General features: G+C 42.2%; 1 protein-coding gene across 4 annotated transcripts in view; it reads left to right on the top strand.

Annotated features, from left to right (window-relative positions):
- Window positions 1-648: 648 nt before the first annotated feature.
- The window catches only part of LOC128840783 (dual specificity phosphatase 29-like), an 87,041-nt gene continuing 77,234 nt past the window's right edge, over window positions 649-10,455 (top strand). For 2 of the 4 annotated variants that reach the window (XM_054035186.1, XM_054035190.1), the window contains exon 1: window positions 649-762. The gene's annotated coding sequence lies outside the window, so the exon portion shown is untranslated. Of the gene's footprint in view, window positions 763-2,376; window positions 2,485-10,455 lie in introns of those variants that run through there. The other 2 variants (XM_054035187.1, XM_054035188.1) reach the window with 1 other exon arrangement.

Here is a 10,455-nt window from a genome sequence, read left to right as displayed (position 1 = left end):
TCCTCCTTTGTACAGTAATAAGCTGTAAACACTTATTTTCTCTCTCTCTCTCTCTCTCTCTATATATATATATATATATAGAGAGAGAGAGAGAGAGAGAGAGAGAGAGAGCGAGCGAGAGCGCAAGCAATGATACAACCAGATTGGGACAAATTTGTTGCACATCAAACACAAAGAAAAATAATAAATTAATAACTTGTATTCCCTATGCAAGATGTGTTTTACTCCATGTTGAGGTAGAGGTCCTGTCCCAGGATTAATGAGCAGCTAGGAGGAACAGATTGGCCCAGTCTGCACCTCTGGCTATTAATTCCATCTGGTCATTAATCCTCAGGAAATTCCCTGCATTGAACGCTTTATTGCTATTTTTATTTAGGATTCTTTGAAAAAATCCTAGCTGGATGGGATATTTTATGGCGCTTTCAATTGATAGGTTTACTCAACAGCACAAGGAGCTCAGATTCTTAGATGGTGTAAATCAATGTAGCTCCATTGACATTAGCAGAGCTACCACAATTTGCACCAGCTGAGAATCTGATCCCATTTAGATCTCAGTTTCTGTCTGTTGTTGTCTCAGCTGCCCTTTACTGGATGATGCTTTAGGTTTATAATTAACCCATTAAAAATAGAAGTTGAATACACGTGAAAGTAGCAGGCAGTCTGGAAATCTGCTGCGTAACTAACATCTTAGGAAGAAGCTAAACGGCATCATTTAAACAAAATTAATCCAAAACAGCACAGTGAAGGAGCTGCAACTTCAAGGCAAGTACTTTTAAGCTTGTTTACAAACCAATAACACTAAACTTAATACATGCACTGGGCAGCACGAAATTAATCATAGGCAACTATGTGAGTGGTGGAACAACTGCAGCTCTACGCCATGTTATGATCTGCATTGTCGTTCTCAAAAACTGAAACATTTGTGAAGCTTTAGATTGCTTTCTCCAGTTGGATTATCAGGAAAAGTAAGTTGCATTGAAAAGGACGATTAAAACAATGTTGCTTTTCATTCCAGTCCAGACAGGACATTCCTAATTTAAAGAGTATATTCTATAATAACGTACTTCACAACATTTTGTAAGGTCTCCCTGATCCCCTGTTGATGTTTATAAGAGTCTTTTCAATAATTGACTAATATTCAGGGAAAACATGAAATTGATTATACACAAATGCTGTCAAATGCATGAAGCAAACTGAAAAAATAGAGAAAGATTTTTTTTTGGTAACTCCTTTCAATTACAGTGATCTTAGGGGTTACTTAAAACCAAGCAGAATATGAGAAATGTGATTTTTGCAATGACAATCCCTTGTAAATTGCAATTATTGAGGCAATGCATACCATAGGGCTGGGAAGGCAGTGAGTAGGAACGTGCAATCGGTCAATCTCTGAGAGCAAAGAGCACAGACCTAAGAAATTCATTTAAATTAATTCCTGCTAAATATGGACCAGCAGACATTACTGTCTGCATGGGAAATTATACACAGAGCTATCCCAGGGCTAAGGAGACACTGTTTATCTAAGTATTTATAGCATGGTCCTCACTATGTAAGAATTTAAAGGAAAACTCCAACTCAGCACACAGGGCTCATCATCTGCTTCTGTCAAGATAAAATCATGGGGGAAGATCATCCCTCTTGCTCCCGATCTATGCATGGCAGGCTCCTTTATATAGAGATCTACCCCCTTCATGTAGAAGGGAACTCTATCATGTCTGTGGTATTGGCCACCCTGCGCCACTCAGGCCTTGCAGAGCTCTCTCCATGCAGACCACATAGGGGTAGGAGGAGGAGACTAAGCCAATGGCAGAACCAGGGCGATACAAATCATTCCCCTTCTAGCTCCATGCAATTTACTCTTAGAACCTGAAGCTGGTTTACCTTTATGTTACCCTTCCCTTTACCCCCACCAGGTTTCCCAGGGCACCCACAGATGAGGGAGTGCCTGGTAGCACAGCCCAATGCAGCTGGACTGCCAGGGGCCACAGCAGGCAAAGAGGAACTGGGTCTTGTTGCGGATAGCTTTGGCCTCAGTCCTCACCTTCTGCTCCTGTGGCTTTTTCCATGGAGGCCACACACACCCAATCTGACCAGTCATCATGGGGCAATTGCAGAGAGGGAAATGGGTCCTAACAGATTTGTAGAGCATGTTTGTTTCTGTTTTTAATTATCTATGAGGTTATTAAAGTAAAAAGGGCAGTCTGTAAAACGTGTGTGTAAAAAACATGATTGTCCCTTTAAAAATAGAGCTGGCTGCTGAGGCTCCAATGCTACACTCCTCCCCTCTTCTCTTAGCTTCATGCTCTCTCTGATCTTTCTTTCACATCTTCCACCTTAAGGTTTCTCTTTAGTGTGGCTGCTCTCCTTTCTTTCAGGAGCAATATCCACTCTACTTACTCAATGCCCCTGTTTTGTGATTCCATTCTCCTGCTGTCTGCTAGGCAGGGAGCAGAAGTTGCAGGACCTGGAGCTGCCTTTGAGGTGCAGGTAATTATTATGTGCATCTGTTGTATTGTGATCTCTGCCTCAACAGGTGGAAAACATGCTGTTGCTCTGATAGATTTGCAGTGCTCTGTGTTCCTGGCTTCTCCTTACTGTGAAGCTAGTCATGTGCTGTTTCTACAATAATAAACACAGCCTTACCACTGCCACAACACCCCTTCCCCCCAGTAAATATCTTTTATCGGAATGAAATATTATTAAGGATTTGAAGAGTTATTCACTGAAAGCAAATATGAGCAGTAAGGTTGGGGAAAGAATGAAAGACTAGTTTGCTTCCTCTCCCTGGGGCCTATAAAGTCAGCAGTGCCTGCACTTTAGAGTTGGATAGTGGGGAATTACTTAACCCGAAATAATGGAAACAATTCAGACCATCATAGTATAGCATGAAAGTTACTCACATTACATCTGTTTTCCATTCTACAGGCTATATTCTGCCCTCAGATACACATGCACAACTCTCATCAACTTCAGGGCAAATTGTATCTGAGACCAAGATATGTCATGCTGTCTTTCTAAAGCATCTCTGTGGTTTCATTGATGAGCACTCTCACCTGTGGGCAAAAGGACTGTGCACAGAGCTTGTCTGATTCCCAGTGGTTTAGTTCTCAGGGGTCCATACAAACATTTTGTTTTCTGGTGTCAGTTTGTGAGAGACCCACATTTGCTGAGTTTCATCTTCCTAGTAGCCCCAAGCTATAGGCCAATTTCTCTATAGTGTACAACCTATAAACTTCTTGAACGTATCACCCTCAAAAGAATACACCCTTTTACTGAGCCAATTATCCCTGTCGAACAGGCAGGCTTCCAGCCAAAATGTAGTTGTTGTGACCAAGTTCTGGCACTCACAACTCACATTGAGGCTGGCTATAAAAAAACCTAAAGACTGGCGCAGTATTTTTTGACCTGTCATCTGCATAGGATACTGTATGGATTAAGGGCCCAATGCTGAAACTTGTTAAAATTATACCTTGCTACCAAACACTTGGCCTACTGTGGACCATGCTGAGTAACAGACGCCTATGGATGTACCTGGGTAATAAGACCAGCTCACCCCATATCAAACAATGGGCTACCACAAGGCTCTGTACTTGCGCCAACCCTTTTAAATATTTACATAAGTGACATGCCTCCAACTAAATCACGAAAATTTGGATATGCAGATGATCTTGCCATGACAATCCAAGCATCAAACCTCCATGACATTGAGAAAGCATTAACTTAGGATCTCCAAAATATGGAACAATATTTCCGGAAATGGAGGCTCAAACCAAATCCTGGAAAAACAATAGTAAGCACATTTCATCTTGATAATAGGAGTGCCAAAAACACACTGAAAGTAGCTTTCTGTGGTAAAAATGTGCAACACGATTACACTCCAACATATCTTGGAGTGAAACTCGACCGCACCCTCTTCTTCCATGATCATTTTGAGAAGGTAGCTGCAAAGATAAAAACAAGAGCCAGCATAATCCAGAAACTAGCAGGTACAACCTGGGGTGCATCAGCATTAGTTCTGAGAACATCTGCAAAAGGACTTGTATATTCAGTAGCAGAACATTGTGAACCAGTATGGAGCAGATGCAGCCACACACAATTTGTGACTACCCAGCTGAATAGAGTGATCTGGTGCATCACGGGAACCCTTAAATCGACTCCAACACTATGGCTACCTGTCCTGTCTAATATTGCTCCCCCACCAATACGCCGAACTGCTGCAACATTCCGCGAAGCTCAGTGAATCCAGGAAAACAGAGGTCTTCCTATTCACCAAGACCTTACAATGCCCCCCTGCAACATCTTAAGTCCTGCAAGCCTTTGTGGGAACATTCATTTAGCCTCATGCAATCAGGGTATGATCAGGAGGCGGCTTGGGAAGCAGATTGGGCTAAGCAAGACTTAAAAAATAAGCACCTCTTGCCAGATCCCACATAGAAGGTTCCTGGGTTTGACCTTCCACGGTCATCTTGGTCAACTCTGAACTGAATTCAAACCAACCATAGTAGATTCAGATATCTAATGCTCAAATGGAAAATCAAGGACTCCCCAGTGTCTGAGTGTGGTTCCCCATGACAGACCATTGAACATATCATTACCTACTGCCCAATTTATAAATATGAAGGAGGTGTCACTGCAAAAAATTCTGCTACTCCTGATGTAGCCATTTGGCTTGATCAACTTCAGGTGAAATTGTAGTTGCTGCTCTACACCAGCCATACGAAAGAAAAAAAAGTAGCCCCCAAACTCAGAACAAAACACAGCCAAAACTGCCAATTTTCATGTAGTTCGGGGGTCATAAGCCACTGAGTTTCCTATGAGTTGGTCTAGATCTAGTCCAGAATTTTCAGACACAACATTTTTTCATCAGAAAACATTGATTTTTCAGCAAACAGTTTTTGTTTAGAAAGGGTCAGTTTCAATGAATCTCCGATTTGGAAAAAAAATTGAAAAGAGAAGTTTGAAACTGTTAAAATATCCTGTGTTGACATTTTTTTAAAAGAAAATTTTCATTTGCTGGTTTAAAATAGCTTTTTGTTTAGAAATTTTAATTATTTATAGTTAAAAAAAGTTAAAATAAAAAAGGCTCAATCAAAATGTAATTTTTACAGGTTATTGAAATGAAAAGTGTCAGTTGGCCCACTTAAGTTTTTGGATTATCCATTTACAAAAATTTTCAAGATTTTGACTTCTTCTGATTTGGTCCTGGAAAGTTTTTTGATATCCTGAAAACTCTTGTGGGTCAGGAAAGTTGTTTCCCATCCAACAGTGGTTTGTTCTAGATATCATAACATTGACCCAAGCTTGTCTAAAAATGCTTTTTTTGGGGAGGAGGGGGAGAGAGGGGGCAAATCAGGTCCAAGATTCAGACTGTTAAGGAAATCCCTAATATTCCATTGTCTGTCTCCTGGAGATTTCATGTGGCTTTGGGATTCATTATGAAAGATTCACACTACTACTTGTAGATTCTCTGCAAGACTTCAGTTCATCCCCAATGCTCACACTACAGAGTACTAGCTGGGGGACAGGGGCAATTTGACCAGGGAGGTTCAAATTCTTCCTTATTTTATTCACCACAAAGATACAAAACCACACAGCCAAAAAAGGCGATCCTTTGTCCTGTGAGCAAATTAAGTTGGTCTGAATATCACTGTTAACCTATGGATCTACATGAAGTCCCCAAATGAGGCTGTGCTACAACTCTACCTCTAGCATATATTGATGAATGAGATAATTGACTTTCCTTTCTCATTCCAATATTTTCCCCAGTTTAAAAACAATCCAAATCAAGTGATGATTGTATGCTTTAGTTGGAAATTAAATACATCTTTTATCAACTTTGTTCCATTTAAGATATTGATATATCTAATCTATTTATACATATGTACAGCTGTTACACCCTAGCAGTGCAACCCCATTGGCTTCAGTAGGATTACATTCGTGTCACTGAGAGCCAGATTTTCCCAGCAAGTACAGAACCATACCTTGATTGTCCTTGGAGCTCTGCCCAGCAAGTACAGTACCATAACTTGATTGTCCCAGGAGTTTAGAACAAGTCCAGTCCTGACTTTAGACCCTTTGGCCCCCACGTGGGCAGACCCACCAGGCCCTTCTCTTTCTCACCAGATTAATAACCTAGTTCTTACTTGATTTATTATTAATTGCTAACATTTCATGATTACTTTTTTCACTGCTTTGCAATGGAAGCAATAGGCTTGGTCTAGTGACCCTCTTGTTCAGGGCTGTGCTCTGCTGTGAAAAAGATCCTGGGCCAATTCCTCGGACCTTTCTCTGGTGCCTCAGGTTGGGAGCCTTGAGAAGGCACAATGGTGAGATCCAAGATTGGATAAATTCATGGTTTACCCAAAGAGTTAGAAACAAAAAACAATACTCAAATACTCTCCCTGAAAGATTGCAATGACACTACTTTATTTCTTAAAATGCAAAACCCTAGCACACAAGAACCAACAAACAGTCAGAGATAAAGCAGGCTGCTCCCTAAGGCACAACTCAAGCCACCTTGCTCTAGCCAGGGCTGGCTCCAGCATTTCTGCTGCCCCAAGCAGCCAAACAAAACAAAACAAAAAAAAGCCGCGATCAGCGGCGGCAATTGGGAAAAAAAAAAAAAAAAGCCGCGATCGGCGGCGGCAGTTCAGCGGCAGGTCCTTTGCTGCTAGAGGGAGTGAGGGACCTGCCGCCCCCGAATTGCAGCAGGTGCCGCCCCTCTCCCTTGGCCGCCCCAAGTACCTGCTTGTTAAGCTGGTGCCTGGAGCCGGCCCTGGCTCTAGCCTGGCTCTTTGCAGACTGCCTGCTAAGAACCAGATCACACACTTCCCTATAGAGCCCCCTAGGCTGTTAGCAGGACCAGGAAGCCCCCGACTCTTAAAGTGATAGTGTCATTTTAACATAGTTTTCAATACACCACAATAAGCAGCTGACATGTCTTTGCTATAATGCCTGTAGCCAGTCCAACAGCAGTCTCAGTAGGCTCAGAACAAAGCTGCACCCAGTCCTCTGTGACTGAAGGGCGGTTGTTGCAAAGGAAGCCTCAGGGATAGATGGCACAAATAGAACTGAAGCTTGAGGAGAACCCACGCAGAGCACCACTAAAAGGATAACACTAGGAAAAAAAAAAAAACAGGAGAGGATTCTCAGTGCCCAACTGTTTTTTTAAATAGTTTTAAAACCCTGCCTCCTCCAAATGTTAGAGTGTCACATGGGATGAAGGGGATCCAGTTATTATTAAGTATATGTATTGCTAGGCACTGTATTTAATGGTCCTCACCCCCAAGAACTTATTACCCAAATATAAAGTCAAGACAAAACAACAACAAGTGGATACAGACAGATGGGAGCACAACAGTTAGAAGATAGTCTTTGGGATCATTCTGTAACCACATAAACCTCGCTTTCAGTCAAACCACACACTAAGGTCACTTAGACCATTTATATCCCATAACATTCACTCTCATACAATGCTGTAAGTGTAGATGGAATTCAGATCCTTTTGCTCCAAAAAAAAGAGCTCCTTACCATTTGAGTTTAAGGAGCATCTCCTTCAGCTAAAGCAGCATTAGTGATTATAGCCTCCTTAGGCCTCCAGCCACTAGAGGGAGACATGCCCTTCATAAAGTTGGCCATTGCATCCAATAGAATACAGTGGAACACAATCACATTAGCTAATACATTGCCCTCTAATTGTGCCTCTCTTTTTTTTTTAATGGTTAACTAGTTCCTCATACTGCTCTTTGTATAGATACCATTCCTTTCCAGGGTAAATCTTGTTCTTTTCTCTTTTTTGCTTGCAACGTGTGTTATGTTTTGGATCATTTTTATCTTGAATGGTTAGTTATTTTAGAAATGTGGTAAGGATTAATCTATACTTAGGCTGATCCAAAACAACAGACATATTTTGAATCCAGAAAACTAGCACAAATGCTGGGATGAAAGTCACCCACGAGGCAAAATCTGATCAGTTCCTGTTTGTCTTCACTACAGCTGGCTTAACAGTGAGATTTTACAATGATGGCTTACGTGATTGGGATTTCATTTATTTCCACTGTATTTTTTAGACTGTGAGAGGATGAGCCAGCAAGTCCTAGTCTGTTCAAGCTCAGTTTGACCTTTGTACTAATTTACTTTATTAATTTTAGTTCTCAAATGGTGCATTACTCCGTACCCAGGGGTCTGATTATAACAGGCCAGTATTTTAATGATTTATGAGGGGCACCTGGGATTGCATGGGTAGCACATGCATTTTGTCACTGTTATCGGAGAAGCCTTTATTGATCCATACCCGAGCACCAAGACTGAAGCATCTCAAATTCCAATAAGCTTTAGCTCACAAACCTGATTTAACAGGTGGCTTGTGGCCTTACTGTGGGAATAAAACAAAACAGCTGAATTGCTTCGGTCTGTTGTAAGTCTCCCATCGTGGGAGGATTTCCATTCCTCTCTCCTTTTCTGTGTCTACTTCGCAATGGGCAGGGAGGTGTCAACCTTTGCCTATTATCCAGCCGGAAACCTAAAAGACAGGATGTTGTTACAAGTGGCACGGCTCATCTCTTTGCCAAAAGAGACTGGTGGAAGGAACATGCTGCTGAAGCCGCACTTCTGAAGGCTCTGATATGCTGAATCTTGGCCTTTGCAAGAGGCAGTCATGCTGTTCGGATTAGTGGGTAAAGAGGTGAAGAGCCACTGAGAAATCAAAATTCAGAGGCAGGCACGGCATTTAATGCAGGCACATGCCTACTATATGATGGGGATCCCATAGCAGCAGCATCAGGGAATGTACAAGTTTCCCCAGTTTCGTCTCGGAAGGAGCCAGGAGTCCTGGAGAGCAGCATTTGGAGCTGTGATATTTCAGTACTCAAGGAGTCACATCTTCCTTGATTTGGGTTTGCACATCCTGAATTTCTTTCTGAACTTCAGGTCAAGTGAACCCCAAAACTCAAAACAACACTCAGCCCAAAGCATCATTTTGGAGTGGGGATCATGCAGAAACACTAATTTTTCCCCACTTTGTGCCTCAGACCCTAGACTGGCCCAGATTCCCTGGGAGACAGATGTAGCTTTGGGCAAATCTGTCCCAAGTTTTGGACTTTGCCTGGATTCGGGTTTCACTACCAACATTTTGCATAGCTCTGCCCCAGCTAAGCTAATAACCTGCGGTCACATAACTGCTCATTGCCTCAGTTTCCCCATCTGTAAAATGGGGATATTAATGCCTGTGTCACAGGCTAAATTTAGTAATGACTCAGACTGCCATAAAATGCCAGTTCTTAATATATTCACTGTCAACCTCCTGCCATTTCCCTTCATTCCTCCTACTCCCTCACTAAATGTAAAAGCCTCCCTTCTGTATAAACATAGAGATACCCAAGTCATCGCTTTCCTGAAGCTCGTAGCACAGAGCTACTGGTACACCACAACTTACAGCAAAGGCTATGGGTCAGGAACAGAGGCAGCAACACTACAGCTAGCCCTAAAGAAACAGACATGGCAGGAAGCAACCTGCTAGCAATGACCTTTATAGACAGGAAAGTTAACCCCTTCTTTTTCGGCAGTTTAAATGGGGAAGCACTTTAGAGCTAATACAGGAGAGAAGAGCCTCACTTTATATCTGCTAAATAAGTACTTTGTCAGTAAATTCTTTGGGGCAAGTGTTGTCTCTTTACAAGTAATGGGATTGAACCTGGGACCTCTGGATCTTAAACCACAAACCTTTACAGCCTGAGCTAAAAGATAGAACAGGCTCATCGACCTATATATATGGCCCGGCCACCACTAGAGGGGAACAGAGCCCCACACGGAGTAGGTGTGGATTATAGTTGTGGTTTTGTACAATGCCTAGCACGATAAGGCTCTGGCAATAAAAGTAATAAACATCATTCTGTTTCAGACTATTTGGGACAGAGATCAGCTGAGCCAATCTGGAAAAGTGGGTAGACTGAGAAAAGGAACAAGGGTGTAAACCTAGCAATGGGTGAGAGGAGTGGATGAGGGACAGGAAGCAGCCGCATTTAGTCCTTCTGTCATCTAGCTAACTGTAGTCAGACCTGCTCGCTGTGGTGACAAGATGTCCAGGTTGACAGCTCTCGAAAAGAAGCCTGTATGTTAAATAGCAGAAGGCTTTATGCCTGGTGGGTCAGCATGACATGCTTTTAGAAGTTCCTTTGGGTATGACAGTCATCCCAAACGCCAGCAGCAGCTGCTAAAGAGAGAATGTTTTTTTGCTATGAGAATTTACCTGGTGGGGATAAGATCCTAACAAACCCCTTTCCTGCACAGCCATCACACTGGCATTTAACTCACATCACCATCAGTTACCTTTTCATTTCTGTACCTGCTTGGAAGAAATCAGCCCAAATCAGCTGTGAATAATCCAAAATTTGTGCTTCTCTGCAAGAGTACCCAAAACAAACACTGTATGCTAATAAGATGGTGTAAATCATGGGTTCT

The sequence above is a fragment of the Malaclemys terrapin genome, chromosome 7 (genome assembly GCF_027887155.1).
Source record: "Malaclemys terrapin pileata isolate rMalTer1 chromosome 7, rMalTer1.hap1, whole genome shotgun sequence".
Lineage (NCBI taxonomy): Eukaryota > Metazoa > Chordata > Testudines > Emydidae > Malaclemys > Malaclemys terrapin.
This window is presented reverse-complemented; position numbering and strand designations above follow the sequence as displayed.